Source organism: Scyliorhinus canicula, chromosome 1 (assembly GCF_902713615.1).
Source record: "Scyliorhinus canicula chromosome 1, sScyCan1.1, whole genome shotgun sequence".
Taxonomy (NCBI): Eukaryota; Metazoa; Chordata; class Chondrichthyes; order Carcharhiniformes; family Scyliorhinidae; genus Scyliorhinus; species Scyliorhinus canicula.
Genome location: NC_052146.1, coordinates 244,153,496 through 244,175,989, shown reverse-complemented (window position 1 = coordinate 244,175,989; position 22,494 = coordinate 244,153,496). Strand labels below are relative to the sequence as shown.

The 22,494-nt window shown below is 46.1% G+C and overlaps 1 protein-coding gene across 47 annotated transcripts in view; it reads right to left on the bottom strand.

Annotated features, from left to right (window-relative positions):
* The window catches only part of nrxn1a (neurexin 1a), a 2,342,145-nt gene that overhangs the window by 736,025 nt on the left and 1,583,626 nt on the right, over positions 1-22,494 (bottom strand). The window lies entirely within an intron of this gene.

The following is a 22,494-nucleotide window of genomic DNA, read 5'->3' as shown; positions in this document are numbered from 1 at the left end:
CTGGGACGGAGGACAGGAGAACAGAAATTACTGCAAATTATACAAAGGTTTTAAAATACTACGGGGGAAAATGATTTTATCTGCCAGCAGGTTTCTAGTGGGAAACTGCTCATTTCAGGTAATTTTCTGCCTATCCACAGCAAAATGAGGCCAAGGCGATTTTAAACATTGAGCCTCATTAATGTGCAGCCGTCAAAATTGCCACATGAAAGATGTGAGCAGATAAAGGTTTACAGCTTGCAGAAATTAGGGCAGTCCCTGCTCCTCCTGGCCTCCATAATGAAAATAAACCCTTTCCTTGAGTTCTCATCTTGTGGGTGGCATGGTGGCGCAGTGGTTAGCACTGCTGCCTCACGCCGCTGAGGAACCGGGTTCGCTCCCCCCGGGTCACGCTGTGTGGAGTTTGCACATTATCCTGATATCTGCATGGGCCACACCCCCACAAACCAACAATGTGCAGGAAAGGTGGATTGGCCATTCTAAATTGCCTCTTAAATGGAAAAAGTTAAAAAAAGAGTTTTCTTCCTGTGGCTCGACCATTCAGATTGCAATTAAAATAGTAATTAGAGGCCAGATGACATCATCAGACACTGATTAATATTTCTGAAGAAAGACTGCGGCATTTGCTCAACCATTAGATTAAAAAAAGAGAAAGCAAGTGAAGTCTTGGCTTGATGAGCATCTCCAGACAGTGTTAAACTGAACAAGATTTCTGGTGCTGATATTTCCCAGAATGACAAAGCTACCATGGCTGACCTCGAACAAAGAAATTTGATATTCCACAAATAATATAAAATTAGCTTTTTTCAGGGCCAGAGAGGTACTTCAGCCTTGTACGGAATTTAAAAATTGCTACACCTTATTCAACAAGGTGTATCTTTTTCAGGGCTTTTGCAATAAAATTAATAGTGTAAAAGGGCATGTTTTGTCAATTCAATGATTTCCACTTGATTGCCATTGGGGGAACTTCAAAAGGACACCCTATGGAAAAGCTTCGATCATCGACAGCAGCCTCTGTAATTCTGCATTTAATTGCACGTGTGCAGTCTCCACAAATTCCTGTCAGTTTCAAAAGAGTAATGACGGCAAAGGCTGTCTTCATTGTTATTACAATCGTAAATTCTGGGCCATTAACTCCATCTGTCAGGAATAAAATGTGATTATCTCCGGTAAAAGTTAGGTTGTGAAAGAGATGCACTTTGTTTCTGAATGAGCACTTTGACTTCTCTTGGCTGTACAAAAATACGTTTAAGATAACATTTTTTGATGCCCCTTCTGCTATACGGTTGAGGTAAGCAAGGTGAAATGCCTGCAAATCAAGCACAGCTGCCTGCTAAAATTGTAGTTCTGTCCTCTGTACTCAGAGGAAACAAATTTCATAGAATCATAGAATTTACAGTGCAGAAGGAGGCCATTCGGCCCCTCGAGTCTGCACAGGCTCTTGGAAAGAGCATCCTACCCATGCCCACACATCCACCCCATCCCCATAACTCAGCAACCCCACCCAACACTAAGGGCAATTTTGGACACTAAGGGTAATTTTAGCATGGCCAATCCATCTTACCTGCACATTTTTGGACTGTAGGAGGAAACTGGAGCACCCGGAGGAAACCCAGGCACACACGGGGAGAACGTGCAGACTCCGCACAGACAGTGACCCAAGCCGGGAATCGAACCTGGGGCCCTGGAACTGTGTAGCAATTGTGCTAACCACTATGCTTCTGTGCTGCCCCAAATATGCATTTAAAAAGTGCCCACTGGGTGAACGAGGTCCATGTTGTGACCACATGCTGCAAAGATCCCACGGAGGATGGTAATTGCAAAATAAACTGAGCAGCATTGTCCTTCAACTAATGCCATTCTTGTTGGATGGTCCAAGTTAAAATCTGTACCAATGTCTTGTGGATATTCAATAAATTTGTAAAATCACAGTTCAATTCTTGGTAAGCATAATTTCGCAGCTCAAATCTGCTCCAACATTGGCATTAATTAGTAATCTTAGTCCGATGGTCCATAAATGTCAGATTTGCATTAACTAGGTTCCATTTTAACCAATAAATTATTATTGAAAGAGTTTGCAAATAGATATCAGAATGCTTAGAGTAACTTCACTCCCCATCTATCACAGGTTTCTAATAGCATTCCCTGTGGATTATTTTTACTCATGATTAAAGATTCGCTTATGTTGTTTTGGGGTTGTAGACTGTGCTGTTAAGCATAACGCTTCTTTTTAATAAAGGGATTGTAACATGTGTAACTTTGTGTAACTACAGTATTCCCTCTCATTAGTCACGCTACCCATGTGGCCATTCAACACAAAATAATGTGAAGTGCTTCATGTGATTGTAGCTTATTGCCAAATATAATCTCGTTGAAACATACAGATAATTGAGATATCCAAACATGTGACACACAGCATCATTGATTCATGGGGCTTTTGTTCAAAGAGTATTTTACCACATGTGTCAGTCTTGGCTCTTTATTAATGAAAGGTCATGGTACCGAGGCCACTCTAGAGAATTGAACCACAACCTCCAGGTTAACAATTCAGTGCAGTACGAAGGGCACTGGAGCTTCTGAGCGGATTCCTACCATATTGTTTTCAAAGTGTTGGTTCCAGTGAGAAAATCGGTGAGAATTCTGCCGAGGTCGGGAAAACTTACCAAATAGTGAGCTTCCCTCCACATGACTCATGTCATGCGGGTAGCGGCTTGCCTCTGGTTCACTCATCCTGGAAAAACTTAATCTCTGCAAACAGTGGGGTTAATTTTTAAACACCTTTGCAGCACTCCCCTGCACTTGATCCAGGTCCAGTCAAGGGGCTGGCTGTCAGGAAGACGGCACCAAAATTTTAGGAGCGAGCCCTCACCAAACACCTGGAGTGTGTAGAGCAGAAGCGTGACATCCTCTACCAGTGATCGTGCAGATGTCCAACAAGCAAGGTCACTACCACTGCTGGGCAGCAGTGGTAGTGATAGTGAGTGCCAGCTCGCTCCATAAGAGGAAAAGGCAGCAGTGCCAGAAGAAGATGATTCCCGACTGCATGGTTCTAACCACGTATGGCCAGTCGGGGCTCAGTCTGCGGCCGCCCTGGTGGGGGGCGGGCGAACCAGCACCGAGGGGGGCCTTATGGGACGCCGGGGCAGCGATCGGGCCAGTCTGATGCAGGGACGCAGGGCCGATCGGGGGAGACCTTGTTTCTTCTTGATGGTCTGCGGTCCAAGTCCGTCATGGCGCTCGGCGAGGCCGCCAGCGTGCTCATGCGCGGACTCGGAACTGGAAGTGCAGGGGCCCGTATCTGCAGCCAAAGCTGCGTGAAGCTCCTCATTTCCCTGCTATCCCCTACAGGTAAGTGCCATTTTTTGCAGTAAATTGGGGAGTGAAAAGCCAGCGGGCGCGATTCTCCGCTGCCCCCGACGGGTCGGAGAATAGCGGGAGGGCCTTCCCGACATTTTTCTTGACCTCCCGCTATTCTCCCCCCCCCCCCCCCCCCCCCCCCCCCCACGGCCGCCCCACGACACGAATCGCTGCTCGCCGTTTTTTACGGCGAACAGCGATTCTCCCCTGGCCGATGGGCCGAGTTCCCAGGCCTTTACGGCCGTTTTCACGAACGCAAACACACCTGCTCTCACCGTTCGTGAAAACGGCCGTGAAGTGCCGTTCCGGACAACCATGGCACCGATTGGCACGGCCGCACCATGGCCATGCCAAGGGTGGCATAGGCCCGCAATCGGTGGGCACCGATCGCGGGCAGCGGGTCCGATACCCGCGCACTCTTTGTTCCTCCGCCGCCCCGCAGGATCAGTCCGCGGGGTGGCTGAGGGGCATGACGGCCCGCGCATGCGCGAGTTTGACGCATTTGTGTGATGACGTCATCCGCGCATGCGCGGGTTGGAGCCGTCCAATCCGCGCATTCGCGGCTGACGTCATCGTGCGCGTCAGCCGCCGTGACGCTTGGCGCGCGGGCTTAGCGACCGTCGCTATGCCCGCGATGCCGTGCTTCGCGAGGCCGCGCTGCTAGCCCCGCCCGGGGGGGGAGAGTCGGGTCCCGGGAGGGGGCGCGGAGGCTGCCGTGAAACACGGCCAGTTTCACGGCAGCCTTTACGACTCTCCGCATTTGCGGAGAATCGCGCCCAGCATTTTTACACTGGCGTGGGGACATAGCCCCATTTTGGCGAATCCAGCCTATGGTGCTTCCTCTGTCTAAGCCAGCAGGTGTATGCCTAGGTGAGTGTTACAACAGTATTTTCTTTCACTGTCCCTGTCTAGACTGCTCTCTAACCTCCAGGCAGGGTTCTCTTTTCTGGGGAGGGGGGCTGTTGGGGGAGGGGTTTCCTTCATCTCAAGGGGGGGGGGCCTTTAGATAGGGGTTCTCTGTGAGGGGTTCCTTTAGTTAGGAGCCCCCAGGGGTCTCTCTATTTAGGAGATCTGGGGGGAGTCTTCCTATTTGGGGGTTCTCTGAGGTGGGTGTTCCTATTTAGTGGGTCTCCCTATCTATGGGGCCTATGCGGGGGTCTCCCATTTTAGCAGGTCTCTGGTGGGGGGGCAGTGAGCAGGTCGTGCATCGTGGTGTTGTCCTCGGCTGGACGATGGAGGTAAGTCCTTACCCCCTTGGCCCACCACGAGGTCCACCACGTCAGGGCCACACTGATAAATACCAGTAGTGATCCTCGCCCAAGTGATTCCGGGCCCAGAGGACTGGGAAATCCTGTGAGCCTGGAGGTTCACGTGCCTGGCCCACTAAGTGGATGCAGATAGGTCATTCGGACCCATTTTCATTCGTTAACATCCTCCCATTGGCGCGTGGGCACGAACCCCAAGCCCACCGCTAGCTATGGAATTCCCGTTTCCGGCGTTGCAGGGTGGAGAATCCCTGCCAATGTATTACAATGAGATTCCCGGCCTTCCGCCGCAGATTTCTCATCACGCCACCGGTAAGGGGCTTGGAAAGAGTGATCTTGCTGGAGCGAATCGTATTTTCCGATTCTCACCGAATTTCTCACCCCTGTCGCCGTTCTCACTGACAGCTCACCTGGGCACAAAATTGCCCATTCTGTCTTTATCCTCTGCAGCTTTGTGATTTTTAGCAATGTTTTTTGATTACATTCAGTGATTCCATCCATTTATTATTCAGCCTCTTGTTTATGAAGATTGAATAAATCAGGCTCCATGACATGGGGTTCTGGGATTTTAAAACTGGAGTTTTATGGATTATATGCTGCCCAATTTCCCATGGAGAAACCACAAACCAGTGATCTTGATCATGTTCTACATAATATTTGATTACCTCAAAACGTACATATCATTTTAATCCTAAATTACATTCTTAAGCATCATCCACCTCTTCTCTAAAATGTTAATTAACACAGGATTAACTGCCTTGGTTAAGAGCTAGTTCCATAAAAAAATACTCAGAGGAAAAACAATCCTTGTAATCACAAAGCTTTCCTCAAGCTTCTTGAATTTACACTTGTCTAGATTTCCATTCAGTCTGGCCGTCTGGGTTACATAGCCTCCCTGCATCTATCTTCTTCATTCAGTTCAGCATTTTAAAGGCTCAGATCATGTTTCTCTCGAAATGCCATTTCTCCAATGAGAACAACATCAGTTCTTTGTGTTGCTCTTCATACATAAAAGTAAACGTTTTCAAATCATTCTGGTTGCTATTCCCTGAACCTTTTGAAATTAAGCATCTGGCCATTGTTCAATATTCCCCCCTGGCCATTTAGTGTTTAAGAAGAATTTAGCAGGTATTCATGAAGTTATGGGACTGGCAATTGTAGAAACTTTGAAACAGAAACAAGAACTTGCATGTATTTAATTCCTTTCATGACATCAAGAGCTCCCAAAATTTTTAATGGCCGTGCGGAGTAAAAGGTGGGATTCTCCATCGGCTGCTGGCAAAATTGCGAAACACAATCAGGTGGAGCAATGCGCATCGGTTGAAAATCGAGGCCAGCGCCCGGCACAGAACAGAATACCATGCTTCAGTCTCTCAACAGTAGCGTGAATGCATTCTGCACCGCACGCTGGCGTGGCCATGCAAATTGTAGAGTAATTGCCGTTGGCTTATCATTAACAGGCCTGACCCAGCAATTTCTGGGCCTCCGCCAGCCGGAATTACCAACAGCGATGTTCACTTGTGGTATTTCAAATCGGGAAACAGGTGGCCTGGTTGTTGAGGTGGGGGGTACAAAAAGTACCCAACATCGCGGTACTGTGCTAACAGTTCTACCGCTGGCTGGGGGGCATCTACCAGGGCCAGGGGAGGGGGGAGGAGGGGTGGCATGCAGCACATTTGTCTGACACCAGACTCCTGAAGCAACTGCTCTATTTACAACTTCGTTGTGGCTGGAAACACCCAGGAGGACAGCAAAAACACTTTCGGGATGTCCTCAATACACCCCTCAAGGGGTCAAACATCCCTCTTGACTCAAGGCAGTCAACTACCTGGCAAGTGACCAACCAAAATGGAGAAAACCTATACGGGAATGTATCAAATACATTGAAATATTTCACTGGAATGTGCAGAGACAAAGTTAAGATGTCGTAAGGAGTGCACTGGCCTCCAAACAACCCAGATCCCCAACACTTCAAGCACCTCAAGCCTCGCATGTGGCAGACTCTACAACTTGTGCATTGGTCTTATCAGCCACTTTGGTGTCCATGTACATAGATTCCTGAAAGTTGCCACCCAGGTTGAGAGGGTTGTTAAGAAGGCGTATGGTGTGTTAGCTTTTATTGGTAGAGGAATTGAGTTTCGGAGCCATGAGTTAATGTTGCAGTTGTACAAAATTCTGGTGCGGCCGCATTTGGAGTATTGCTTGCAGTTCTGGTTGCCGCATTATAGGAAGGATGTGGAAGCATTGGAAAGGGTGCAGAGGAGATTTACCAGGATATTGCCTAGAATTGTGGGAAGATCATATGAGGAAAGGCTGAGGACTTAAGGCTGTTTTCTCGTTAGAGAGAAGAAGGTTAAGAGGTGACTTAATTGAGGCATACAAGATGATCCGAGGATTAGATAGGGTGGACAGTGAGAGCCTTTTTCCTCAGATGGTGATGCCTAGCATGAGGGGACATAGCTTTAAATTGAGGGGAGATAGATATAGGACAGATGTCAGAGGTAGGTTCTTTACTCAGAGAGTAGTAAGGGCGTAGAATGCCCTGCCTGCAACAGTAGTGGACTTGCCAACACTAAGGGCATTCAAATGGTCATTGGATAGACATATGGACGATAAGGGAATAGTGTAGATGGGCTTTAGAGGGGTTTCACAGGTAGGCGCAACATCGAGGGCCGAAGGGCCTGTACTGCGCTGTAATGTTCTATGTTCTCTGTTCTAGAACTCATTGAACCAGAGTGGAAACAAATCTTCCTTGTGATGTGTTACCTGTGTTGGTCTAACATCGACTGCAACTGGATGCAGTGAAATGAGAAACAGGCTTCCGACACAGGAGATGGTCCAATACTGTTTTATTGAACCTGATGATTGCTGTACATAATCTGCTGTGGGTTGACACTCTATTAACCTAACTGATAACCTCCTACTGGCTTGACCAGACTAGCTCTCTACCACACGGTGTTGATGTTCACTGGCTTGTGCACTGTGACTATCTCCTTAGCCGTTTCCTGTGAGAAAGGAAGAGTCTTAATGGCCTATGGGCTTTATAGTGGTGGTGTCCTGTCTGGTGATTGGTTATTCTGTGTCGTGTGTGTTCATTGGTTATCCTGTGTGTCAATCACTGCCTGTCTGCACCTCATGATATACATGAGTGGATATTATGACATCTCTGACTTTTTAAACTAAATTTTGGAACCTGGCTGTATGTACATACATAACTATGTAAAAGTGGGGAATGAATTAACATATGTACATGGGAAGGTATCTATCGTGCAGATACAGAGCAAACTGAACAAACTTTACAAGATTTAAGTCTGTAGATTCAGTCTTTGTGATGGGCGACAAATTCTTGTCGATCGCCTCAGAGGTGGAGGGATGGCTGCCACCTCGGTGGCATTGTGGACAGGCAGGGTCGCTGCCAGATCGGTGGCCTTGTGGTGCAAGACATCCGGAGGAGGCATGATGACATGCGGAGAAGTGCGGTCGGGTGATGGGCAGGGAACTTTACGCAGCGCCCTCCTGTTGCGCCGTAAAATGGAGCCATCAGCTATTTGGACAACGAAAGACCTGGGAGCAGCCTGTCTGATGACAACAGCTGGGACTGACCAACTTCCCTCAGGCAGCTGAACGCGAACAACATCGTCTGGAGCCAGCGCAGGCAGATCCTTGGCATGAGCATCATACGTGATCTTTCGCTGGTCCCTGGATCGCTGCACTTTCTGCAGCACCGTGAGTTGGTCAAGGTCTGGAACATGGATGGGTGGAACAGTCGTCCTCAGGTTGCGGTTCATGAACAACTGCGCCGGAGACCAACCAGTCGACAGAGGGGTTGCCCTGTATGCCAATAGAGCCAGGTTGAAATCCGAGGCTGAGTCTGCAGCCTTGCACAGCAACTGCTTGACAATATGGACCCCTTTCTCGGCCTTCCCGTTTGATTGCGGGTAATGGGGACTGAATGTGATATGACTTATGTGGTAAGATCGTGCAAAGTCGGACCACTCTTGGCTGTAAAAACATGGACCATTGTCACTCATTACCGTGAGTGGTATCCCATGCCTGGCAAATGTCTCTTTGCAGGCTTTGATGACGGACTTGGACGTGAGGTCCAACAGTTTCACCACTTCTGGGTAGCTGGAGAAGTAGTCGACCAGGAGCACGATCACGCCCATTTGCGTGAAAGAAGGGCGGGATTCTCTGAGCCCCTGCCGGGTCGGAGAATCACCCGGGGTGGGAACGGCGGGAAAGCCGTTCGGGCACCTGCCGCATTTTTGACATCAGAACCGATTCTCCACCCAACCACGTTTCACGATTTCGGCATCTGCCAATGGAGAATCCCACCGAAGAGCTTGGACAATAAGAATGTTTTTAGTGCTTGTATTGAATTTTAGTCTGTCAGCTGAAATCTGAAAATGAGCACATGTCCTGATGATATCAAAAACACATCAAATTAAAAATGCAGCAAGTCTTCTGTCCTAATTCACAAGGAAATCAAGATTTTGGCACAAAACGCTAAACTATCCTCCAAGGAGCAATCATCTAGGTAAAAGCATAATTCCGTCAGATAGAACAAAGAAACTGTTTTGACATTCAGATAGGGAAAGAGTGCATGCAATTATTTCACTACCTGTAATATTATCCTCAAACAAAAAATTATTTTAATCCAATGGAACTGTGCAGCCAAAATTGTACACCTACCATCCTTCAACAATGTATTTTTTGCATCTTGAATATCGACTAAATCATGGGTCATGCATGGTCAAGGAGAGCAATAAATGGCCTTCTCCCAGAACCCTCTGAATACTGCTTTATATCTGGCAGCTGAAATGTTGTGCTGAATTCTTGACTTTTACTGAATGCACTTGCCTTTAAGATAAAGTTACAATGGCCCAGATCTTCCATTCCCCTGGGTCCAAGCTGAGAAGATGTGCTGGGGACCCCCTGGAAGATGAAACGTCTGCTGGGCAATTACATTGGGCTGGATTCTCCGTTTCAGTGGCTAAGTGCTGGCTGAAATGCAGAATTCGCGGGTGTTTTATGATGTCAAAATCGGCACCGAACCCTCACCGATTCCGGGGCCGGTGAGGGGCTAGCAGCGTCGCCAGGTAAAACTCCTGGCTCCCGTGGCGAAGATGGCCGGAGAATGGCCGCGTCCGTGGCGGTTGTGCCGTACAACATGGCGCCAGCCGTGCACTGATTCGACCCGCCATCCGTGACCCCACAGGACACTCCCTGGCCTCCCCCTGGCTACCCCCACCCAGTCAACCTAGCCCTCGCGGAAGCCCCCACAGCCGGCAGCACAGAACCTGGTGGAGTGTGGCAGCACTGGACACAGTCTGCAGCCGCCACGCTGGGTTCCTGGCCACTCAGACCACATATCAACCCCGTGGTTGGGAACTCGACCCATCGGGGGTGGAGCATCATGGGAGGGCCTGCCGATGATGAGGCAACAGCGTTGCAACAACATGTGGCGCGCGACACGATGATGCCATTTCAGAGGGGGCTGAGACTCGGAAACCGGCGTCGCCCCCGATTTGGCTGTCTGAATGGATTCTCTGCCTGATTGCCAATTACGATATCGCCATCGGGCAACGGAGAATCCCGCCCCCTGTGCTTGGAGTTATCCAAACATCTGATTTAAATTGGAGACCTTGGATGGTACTGATTCCCGTAACAGAATAGTTACCCAGAAACAGTTAGAGGATTGTAACAACTTCTAACTCCTGGGTAGCTATGGTACTGACATCCCCTCCCTACCCAACCCTCCCCCTCCAAACACCCACTGTAATCCTACCTCCTGCATGCCTCTCACCCCCTTACAAATCCATTCCCCAGATTTAACCCCACCCCCTGACTACTCCCCCAATCACCCTGCTCCCCACCCACCCCAATCCCCATTTGCTCCCCAACCTTGGATCCCTTGACTATCCCTCCCACAATTGATCGACTACCCCCGACAACTCCTCACCCCCCCAGGTCCTTGAGCACTCCCCTACCCACCTCCCCAACCTCCTGACCACCATTCCATCCTAATCACCCCTCGCAGACACTTCTGGGACGTTCTTGGCCGAAGTCACCAGCTAACTATCAGCTGCATGGCACAGCGTGTAGGGAAATGGTAGCACAGTGCCATTGTCACTGGACTCGTGATCCCATAACCCAGACTAATGCTTTAGGGGCCCGGATTCTATTTCAATAAAAATCTGGAATTAAAAGTCTAGTGATAACAATTAAACCATTGTTATAAGAACTCATCTGGTTCACCTATGTTCTTTAGGAAAGTAAACTTTAGACCCACAGCAATGTGGTTGACTCATGAATGCCCTCTGAAATGGTTTAACTGGCCACTCAGTTCATGGGCAATAAATGTTGGTCCAGCCAGCCAATGCCCATGTTCTGTCAAATAAATAAAATAAAATAAATTTTAAAAAGCACATAACAGCATACACCATTTATTTTTTTTAAAATTCTCTTCATTCTTCCCCTCAAGTCTTCACATTTGTACCACACCCTTGTGATCATCCTTCGTATGAGTGCCTAGATATTTTAAGTTGACAAGCTAATACATCCATGTGTAGCAAAACCCTGCAATCCATACACATGCATTTTTCAGCAGAGGTCAATGAATAGCAATTGGAAAGAAGGAATCCTTTTTTCTCGCTTCGTGGCTGAAGTTGCCTTTAAACCCCCCCCCCCCCCCCCCCCCCCCCAACCTCCCCACCACCCCAGGATTAACCCTGGCATCTTTTTGGTTCAGCTACATTGTGCCATTCCTCAGTAAGTTATCAGAGCAGAAACTAGCACCTGACATCATGGAATACAAATTATAGGATAAGGAACATAAATTGCACATTTGCAGTAGGCTTATACTACCTATGCAGAGTTTAAAAAATTATGGGATCAATTTTAGTCTGCTCAGCACCCCAAGCATCTCTATTTTTGAGCTGCAAAGCTCGGGGCAAATGAACAGAAACTAATTTGACACTTCTGGTTGCTGTTGAGTAGTGGCCAGTTTTTTTGCACCTCAAACACATTTGTATTCAAATAAGATTCAAGTGATGCATAATAACATTCGATCAATTTTGCTCAACTGTTATTGGTTGTAGCTTAGCAAACTCTATTTTGTAAAAGGGACAATGAATGTGCTAACACTACATTCTAGATTGTGTGAAATCTAAAGAGGCTGTCTCATCTTGCAAGTCACAGCAAATGCTGAATTTGTACTCGGGGCCACTGCGATCAAGAAACTAGTGAAGTTTGTTGGTGCTTGTCATAACCCGCACGGGTCTCATGGGGTCGGGATGATCCACTACCCTGTGGAGCATGCAGAATATGTGCTCTCCTGATAAGGGGGCGTGGGACCCTTAACACAGTTCATGTGCGTTTATATAAATTGAGTCGGCCAGTCAGGCACCCAGGAGGGAACTATTCGAGCTGGAGACTATAGTTCACATGTTAAATAAGAAATGTATGTTTTTCACGACAACTTGGTGTGGACTCCTTTTGGTTCCCCTTACAGTGCTGTATGGGTAATCTATAGAGAAAATTTTAATCTTTTTGCTCAAGGGTAAAAGAGTTAATGGAGTGCAGAATGCAGGTTCCACTTGGACTATTGTTCAGCTTGTGATAGAAAGAGATCATGAAGCAAGAGCACTTAGATGCTAGGATGGTGAGAAATCATCCAAGTGAAATGTGAGAGATAACTTAATTATATTTTGCTAGGGTGTGTAGAATTAAGGTTGGATGTGGCTTGTGTGGAGGATAAGCATTGACATAGATCTATTGGGCCAATAATCTGCTATAAAATTCTATGTAATCACATGTAAATGACCTGCTGCTGGGAGACATCAACCACACTCAAAGAGAGGTGTTGCGCTGCCAATGAGAATGAAGATCACAAATGCCTTACCCTTCTTTGCCTCAAGATAATGGGACATAGGTGACATCAGGTCAGTTAGCTATGCATCAATGACTCCTGTCTCTGATAGTCCTTAAAAATGAAGAGGACACTTGCCATAGGGCAAGAACCTGCATGTGGAGTCTTTTAACGAAGGCTGTGGCTGTGATCATCAAATCCTGGGGTGGGCCTCAAACCCAGAGCTTCTTACCCAGAGACAGGTGCACTACCCACACTGCCACAAAAATTCAAACAATAAATCCAGAAGAATTAATAGCAATTTAAAACGTCCCTTGAACACCAAGCAGCATGGGACCTGACCAGTAGATTGCTACACAATGGAAGAAATTAACAATAATAATCTTTATTCGTGTCACAAGTAAGCTTTCATTAACACTGCAATTAGTTTACTGTGGAAAAAACCCTAGTCGCCTCACTCCAGCACCTGTTCAGGTACACAGAGGGAGAATTCAGAATGTCAGAGAGTTCCGTTCAAGAGCAAATTCAGTGCACTTTTGCTCAACCTAACTGCTGTTAAACTTAAAATCCTTCTGGCTTGTCAGACTAAAATCCTATGGCAAACTGCAAAAACTACAGACAGACCTGACTCCTCCCATTAATTACATTGTCTGTATCCTACTAAGATGCCATTGACCTGCTTAGCTGGGACTAAATACAACCCCTAATAAATTATATACTCTCCAGCGAATCTCCACAAATCATAACAATGTTCCATTTGTCCTTTATATGGAAACAAGTAAATATTTAGAATCAATCATGACCTCACCTTTTACAACTTCTTCAGTACAGCTTTAGCAGAGACACAGCCAGGGTACCTTAACCTAGGTTCTTTAATAGTATTACAACAACAAACATATACCTTTATGATTATTTGGAATATTTGGATTACATCAATGCTGCTACGAACATATGAGCAAGGAGCAGGTGTAGGCCATTTAAACCCTCAAGCCTTTTATGTCATTTAATAAAATCTTGGCTGATCAAAACATAACCTCAAATCTGCACTCCACCTACTCCCAATAAGCTATCATCACCTTGCATAGCAAGAATCTATCCACCTCCACCTTAAAAATATTCAAAGACTCTGCTTCCATAACGTTTGCAGGAAGGGAGTGCCAAAGACTCATGATCCTCTGAGTGAAAATAATTTGCCTCACCTCCATTTTAAATGGGTGACCCCTTATTTTTAAACAATCCCTGGTTCCAGATTCACCCACAAGGGGAAACATCCCTTCCACATTCACCCGAACATCTATTAACAACATTACTGACGATCCTCATGAATAAAATGCATCAGTGCCTGTATTGTGAGCTACTTATGTGCATATATTTCCTTTTGCTTTTTCAATAACTTGTCAATGAATTCGTAGTTTAAAAATCAAGATTAAATTTATGAGCACGGCCCTTTGCGAAATGTCATTTTCATTGTGGAAATTTCAAAAACATACTGCTTAATATTAAGAATCTAAGCATATTTGGCCTGGTACAAGAGCAGCAAGTTATTATTTGTCCATCAACAATCGTGGCCTTCAGGCTATGCTAACTATCAGCTGTCTGCTCCAAAACTCAGAGCCACAAGGAAATCCATTGAACTATGTGATAAAAGCAATGCATGTTAAAAAAAATCAGACTGCATTGCACGCAGGCTACTCAAATGCCTGGTTAAAATAAACACTCTTTTACAATGTGTTAGAATGTTCTGCATTCCCTTAACAATATGTCCCTTATGCCCAATCTGAGTTCAATGAAAACCAAGACATATGAGAGGAATCAAATCTTAATGTTATAGTCAATACACTGAAAATCAAGCAAAGTAATAAATGCAAATTTAATAATAAAAACCCAGACATGAACGAGGCAGTGTTTTACTATTATATTGGATAGGATAAAATTAGAATCTCAGCCACAGTTACAACATCTGGTCATAGGTCAGATGCAAAGCTACAAATGTGCTGTAAATCTTTTGTGAGATTGAAATTGAGTGCTGTGATGTGAACTAATCTTGCACCATATGATAAAACTCATTTTATTGGTCCTTCGCATTGTATAAATATATTGATGGGGTTGATCTTCGCAGTACAAACAAAGCATTGTTGTCTCCACTCTTCATACACACATTTCAAAAGAACTGTTCCTAAAATATGTCAAATTTCCTCGAATCTGGTATCTTGCTGTTTGCAATATGTCTTTTTGTATATACGGGAATGATAACAATTGTTATGTTACTGAATCAATGATTTGGAGACATCAGTTTATATCCTATCATGGCAGCTGCTGAATTTAATTTCAGTTCATTAAATAAAACCTGTATCATCACTGGGGATCATGAAACTGTCACAAAAATTCACCTGGTTCACTAATGTCCATCAGTGAAGGAAATTTGGAATGCGATACTCCCCCAAAATTTCTAAGTTCATTTGTGGTGGGTGTAATGATATGCAGACACGTAACCAATGGGTCATCAGAATAGGACACAACCAATGGGTCATCAGGACACCCAGCGGTGGCATCACCACAAGAGGGTACCACACGACCTCTGTAAAAAGGACTATGTACACACGCCTTGCCTCTTCAAACGGCAGAAACCTAGAGAGCAAGACGTGGTTAACAGCACCGTCACCCCATAGCAGTGGTCTAGAGCAACCTCATAGTTAGTAGAGTATACTGTGTTACTAGAGTCAGATTAGTAGAGTGTAGAACTAATTTAGGAGCTTTGTTAATTGCTCAATAAAAACGTTCAACTTGCCTCAGGTTTGGAGTATCCTTCAGCAACGCCTACACCAAGTAGCGGCTTATGTTACTCAAAGTAACATAACAACACAGCGGGCTTTTCAGGGAGTTTCCCGCTGGCTCTGTCAGCGGGTTCCCCACCCTTATTCATTGACACTTAGTCACTTTTTGGGCCCTGGGAGTTTCTCACCAGTTTAGTCCACAATTGTTTTCAGCACTGGGGAGCTGAACTCAGAGAGCGGGCCACCATTTTGGACGGGTGCCCCGATCTCTATCCCATAGGTGGATACATGTGAGGTTATTCACTTTGGTACAAAAGCAGGAAGGCATATTATTATTTGAATAGCTATAGATTGAGATAAGGGATTGTGCAACAAGACCTGTGTGTTCTTGTACACCAGTTGAAGAAAGTAAGAATGCAAGTTCAGCAGGTGATGAAGAAGGCAAACGGTACATTAGCCTTCATAGTAAAAGGATTCAAGCGCAGGAGCAGGGAATTCATGCTGCAGTTATACAGGGCCATTGTGAGACCACCCCTGGAATATTGTGTGCAGTCTTGGTCTCCTTATCTGAGGAGGGAAGTACTTGCTACAGAGGGAGTGCAGCCAAGATTTATCAGACTGATTCCTGGGATGGTGGGACTGACATATGAGGAGAGATTGAGATGGCTAGGAGTATATTTGAGGGAGTTTAGAAGAATGAGGGAGCGTTTCATAGAAAATTCTGACTTGACTAGACAGGGCAAATGTAGGAAGGATGTTCCCGACGGTGGGGGTTCCAGAACCGGGGATCACAGTCTAAGAATATGGGGTGAGCCATTTAGGGCTGAGGTGAGGAGAAATTTCTTCACCCAGCAAGTGATGAGCCTGTGGAACTCTCTACCACAGAAAGTAGTTGAGGCCAAAAAATTGTGGGCTGGATTCTCTGTTGGCGGGATTCTCCATGACGCCGGCAATGCACCCACACCCGCTAATTTCCCAACGGCATGAGGCTGCTCACAATGGGAAACCCCATTGGTTGGCTGGCAGGACGGAGAATCCCGCTGCTGGTGGGGAGCGCCTCAGCAGAACATTGGTGCGGCTTGGCAGAGAATCCTACCCTTTAGGTTTTCAAGAAGGAGTTAGATATACAGCGGGATTCTCCCTCCTAAGTCCCCACGCTGGCGTGAGAACCGGTGCCAACCACTCCGGCGTTAACAGCCCACGAAAGTCAGGAATTCTCCGCATTTACGGGGGCTAGCTGGACGGTGGAGGGGTTGGCTCCGCTCCAACCGGTGCCGAAGGGACTGCACGAGTTTGCGCATGCGCCAAAGGGCCGGCGTGATCTTGCGCATGCGCAGAACCACCGCCGCTTTTTTTCCGCATGCACGGAGGGTTCTCTTCTCTGCGTCGGCCTTGGCGGAGCCCTACAGTAGCCGGTGCAGAATGAAGGAGTGGCCCAACAGCACAGCCATGCCCGCAGATCGGTGGGCCCTGATTGCAGGCCAGGCTACCATGGGAGCCCCCCCCCGGGGGTTGGATCGCCCCACGCTGCCCCCCCCCCCGAGGACCGCCCCCACCGACGTACCTGCCATGTCCCACCATGTGGGCCATGCTTAACCCACATCGACAGGACTGGCCAAAAACGGACAGGTACTCGGCCCATCAAGGCCCAAAGAATTGCTGGGGGTTCGCTACCAATGGCCCCCATCCGGTGTGGGGTGAATTCTGCCCTCACCCGAAAAACGGCGCCAGAGAATACGACAGCCAGTGTCGGGGCAGGATTCATGCCGCCGCCCCGGGGATTCTCCGGCCCAGCGACTCTCTGTAGTTTCGCGACTCTCTGCAGTTTCTTATGGTCTTGGGCCAAGCTGTGATGGAGCCAGGTAGGATGCTTTCTGAGGTGCATCTGGAAAAATTGTTAAGAGTCAATATGGCCATGCCAAATTTCCTTCATTTTCTGAGGAAGTATAGACGTTGTTGTGCTTTCTTGGTCGTAGCATTGACGAGGTGGACGAGGACAGATTGTTGATAATGTTTCCACCTAGGAATTTGAAGCTGTCAACCATCTCCACCTCGGCACCATTGATGCAGACAGCAGTTTGTACGACACTTTGTTTTCTGAAGTTGATGACCATTCCACCAACATGAGAAAGTCTAACACCTTCCCTTGATATTCAACAGTTTAATATCACCAAATTCCATGCCATAAGTAGCCTGGGTATCACCATTGACAGAAACTTAAATGGATGAACCTAATAAAAACTATGTTACAAGAGCAGTTTGGATTGGGTATTTTGTGGTAGGCAATCAACTGTTGACTCCACAAAGATTTTCCACCATTACAGAGCACAAGTCAGGAGTGTGATGGAAAACCCTACCCCTACCTACGTAAGTGCAGCTCCAACACCAGTAAAGAAACTTGGCACCATACAGTAGCATGCTTGATTGGCACCTTTAAATATTCACTCTCTACGTCATCTGCGACTCCAATGTTTGCACCTCGGCAACTCACCATGGCTTATTTTACAGAACCTTCCAAACCTTTGACCTCTGCCGCCGCGAAGGACAAATAGCAAGAGTATGCAGACATCACCACCTCTAAATTCCCCTCCAAATGAGACACGATCCTGACTTGGAAATATATTACTTTTCCTTGTTGTCGCTGAGGTAAAATCCTGAAACTTCCTACCTAACTGCACTGTAAAACCACACAGTCTGCAATATCATCACCTTATCAAGGTTAATTCAGGATAGGAAATACATGTTGGTCTTGCCAGTGATGCCCATGTCCAATGAACGAATATAGAATGCTTGAGCTTATTAACACAATCTGAATACATGCAGCCAGAATCCACATATGTGCTGATGACGACCAACTCTGTCTTCTCCTCGCCACATTTCTTCTGACCCCTCCAGTACTTTTACATTTTCCAAGGACTTGTCCAATATATCCATTCTTGGAAAAGCTTTGAGGCGGGTTTCTCCGTCCCGCCGCACCAGATTTCTGGAGCGGCACGCTGTCGGGATTCTCCATTTTGCCATCTAGTCAATTGAGTTCCCCATTGTGGGATAGCTCCACACCGCCGGGAAACCCCCGGGTTGCCGGCAAAACAGAGAATCCCAACGGTGGAGAATTCAGCCTTGATTTCCCTCAGTCAACCATCCGGAAGACTAACCCCATTTTCTTTAGCTCTTGCCACAAACTCCCTTCACTGACAATGATTGGCATCCCAGGCTGGCACCCAGATGGCACTGGAGACCAGCAATTAACGGCACTCACCCGAGATCTCCAAGGCAAAGATTAAATCTCAATACCTTGGTTAGATTGTGGGAGTGTACATTGGAGTGAGACTAGCTGTCTCGTTCTAATGTGCAGATTTGCTAAAAGGTGATCTGTCCACAATGAACAGGATTCACATCGTGACATCTCGTGAGATTGTGTTAGATCTCATGAGGTGTGGTGAGCAGGGTAAATTCCAGAACAGGGATCTCCCGGCATCTACCCTCTGCACGGCCTTTTGTGTGTAATGTGGCTGGTAGATCATGCCCAATATGTTTGAAGACCAAAAGGGGAAACACCACATTAGATTTAACAATGTAATAAGTAACTAAACAGAATTAGTTAACAGTCTGATCATAGGGGGGAGGGGGGCATCTTGTGATTAATGACCATAATATGTTTGAATTTATTAGGTTTGAGAGGGACAAGCAAGTTTATGTAAGGCAAACTTTGAAGAGATAAGAATTGAATTGACCAGTAAACTAGGATATGCTGTGAATGGTTACCCAGACTAAACGGTCAGACTAAAAGGGGGATGAAATTGGTATGACATAAAAACTGTACATATCCTTAAAAGGCAAAAGCTCCATTCATATACTGTGTACCTGTGAAGAATTAGTGACAGAAAAGCAGCCTTGAAAGTGAGCAGGGTCCCAATGTATGGCACTAGAAGATCAAAAAAGGGATAACAGAGAGAAATGAAAAATATAATACCAGGACTGGAATTATAAACAGGTAAATCAGTGGATTCTATTTTAAAACACTATAATGGAAACTTGCACAGGCAATTGTAGTTAGTTCAAAACAAAACTGAAAATGTAGTTCTAGCATTTTGCTGTTATATTTTTGTAATTGTGGATAATTGGTTCCGCTTAGCTCTGCCAGTTTGGAGTCATAAGATAAAGCATTATAGGCTTAAGTCGTCATTTATAAGTGGGGAGGAATGGACGTACGTCATTAACTCAGTTGAGTACAAAATTCACCAGTAAGGCTGTCATATTTTCACTGTGACTTATGGGAAATGAAGATTATTATATGAAATTCAATTTCTCCTGATGACATGAAAATGAAATATATTTGGAAAAGTGCCTAAGCGAAAATAATTGGCAAGCGCTCGATCATTTCATGTTTCAGCATGATTTGTTGATTTTTAAAGCTCTGATACAGTACTGTTATTGTTAACTAATAAACCACAAGTGGTCATTTGGCATCTTGCAGCATTGTTGCCAGGCCTTGGAACTAAATGATGGGAATTGACTGGTCTGGCCACCGGCTACCAAGCCCTTCTAAGGGCTTTTCTTGAAGACTTTCTACTCTCTGCAGAACCTTGGTGACTCACCTCCTGAATGGAGGCCTTCATTAACATAGATTTCACAGTGCAGAAGACCTCCAGAGGCAAATCTCTGAACCTGGATCCCTCACTCTGGTCTGGTGGTTCCATTTTCCTGGTCTATAGTTGCCACAATAGCTGCCTTCTGTGATTCAGTGCAATGTTCCTTTAAGAGGGACAGACTGCCTTTAAGAACAGAAGACAACCCCACCAAGTGGTATTATCATATACTGCTGAGCTCTCTTAAGCAATCAACAGTGCAGGTTCGGGCGGCACGGTGGCACAGTGGTTAGCATTGCTGCCTACGGCGCTGAGGACCCGGGTTCGAATCCCGGCCCTGGGTCACTGTCTGTGAGGAGTTTGCACATTCTCCCCGTGTCTGCGTGGGTTTCACCCCCACAACCCAAAGATGTGCAGGGTAGGTGGATTGGCCACGCTAAATTGCCCCTTAATTGGAAAAAATGAATTGGATATTCTAAATTTATTTTAAAAAAAGTGCAGGTTCTACTTGGCTCAATGCTGCAATCAATTAAATGAGGAGGCTGCATCAAATTTGCACATTACCTACCTCTACCTCAATGTCCTACATTTTAACTGGCCACCTCTCCACACGGTGATGGGTGGCAAGGGAGGGAGGGGGTTGCATGAGTAGTTACCCCACCACCAGTAAAATGTCGATGGAAATGTAAAATGACACCTTATTGAGATTTTAATGATGTAAATGTGCTGCCTACTCCCTGGGGTGGCAGCCTCTCCAATATCCTGGTCCTGCCGTCAATAAAATGCCCTGGCTCTAAAACTACGCCTGATAGCCAGTCTGACCTGGCTCCTCATGATATTACCAGTGTCAGCCCAATTCCACAGTCCCCCCCCCCCCCCCCCCCCCCCCCCCCTCCCCACAACCATTGTCTCCCACCACAATTCCCGGGACCTTGCTAAAATCCTGGCCCAAGCATCACTTAATTATGGAGAGTTTAACAAACAGAGAAAGAAGATTAATAAAGAGCAAAGGCAGAGAGGAATTTAAGAGGTAGTTTTAATAAGTAGCATTTTGAGAACATGGGAGGAAAACAAATAAACTGGAAGCAAAGTCTTGGCAAGAGATGGACTGAAGTGTGAATGTGAAATATTCTAAGTCTCCTTTAGTCCAAAATTAAGGCAATTGCCTGCTACCTTCCTATCCACTTGGCCCAAATAATTTAGCCTTTTAAAACGATAAAAATCTATAAATATAAAGTATCATGTAAGAATATTATAATCATAGAAAAGCTGAAATCAGTGGTCATTAAGTTAGAAGAATACAATGTAAGGCACATCAGTAGCTAGTAATCAATAGGACAGCATGTGGACAAAGACAATACAGTTCATCTCACATTTTGGCTTGCATTTTGAAGGTAATGAAATAACGTATTCAAACCATTGCACATTTTAATGCTCCTGTCTTGCACTGTTGAAAATAAACTTGCAATTGGCCTGACCGTGCAGTGGCACAATGTGCTATATATGCCTCAGAGTGAGAAGTAATCGATTCTGCCCTTGGTTTCCCATAGTACAAAGGCTTGATTTCAAACCTGCTGTAAGGTGGTAGGGCCTAGGTAACATCACATGCTGCACCAACCGGAGCGAGAGGAAAACTCAATAGAGTAGTAAGAACAAATCCATCACCATAAGATGTCGCAGCAAAAGTGGACCGTTTGGCCCTTCAAGTCTGCTCTGCCATTCAATTAGATCATGACTGATCTGATATTATATCAGGGTAGCACGGTAGCATAGTGGTTAGCCCAGTTGCTTCACAGCTCCAGGTTCGATTCCCGGCTTGAGTCACTGTCTCTGCGGAGTCTGCACGTTCTCCCCGTGTCTGCATGTGTTTCCTCCGGATGCTCCAGTTTCCTCCCACAGTCCAAAGATCTGCAAGTTAGGTGGATTGGCCATCCTAAATTGCCCTTAGGTGTCCAAAAAGATTAAGTGGGGGTTACTGGTTTACGGGGATAGGGTCGAGATGTTGTCTTGAGTAAGGTGCTCTTTGTAAGGGCCAGTGCAGATTCGATGGGCCAAATGGCCTCCTTCTGCACTGTAAATCCTATTATACGATTCTATGGTTCTATGATAATCATCAACTAGACTTTCCCACCTGACCCCCATAACCCACAATTCCCTTACTGATTAAAAATCTATATATCTCAGCTGAGAACATTCTTAATGACCCAACCCTTACAGCCCTTTGTGGTAAAGAATTCCACACTCTGGGCACTCTGGGCACGATCCAATGGCCTGCCTCGGATATCTGGACGTCATTTAAAAATGGCATCTCGATCTCTAGCTACACAGGGAAGCTCCACCGAGTGGAGCTCCCAACTCTACAAAATAGGGCAATGTGTGACCTTGGCCTCGGCATTCTCCATTCAGGCCCCTTATACACACAAGCCATGTTGAATAGCCGTGTATTTCTCAGCACTGAGTGCCAGGAAACACATGGCTAAACATACTCACTATGTGACTTTGTTCCCATTTGGGTGAATCGCATCCTGCACCTCTGAGAGAAGAAATTCCTCCTGATTTCTGTCTTAAATGCATGACCTATTACTCTGAGATTATGCCCTCTGTTTCTAAACTCTCCGAAAGCGGAAAAATCCTCTCAG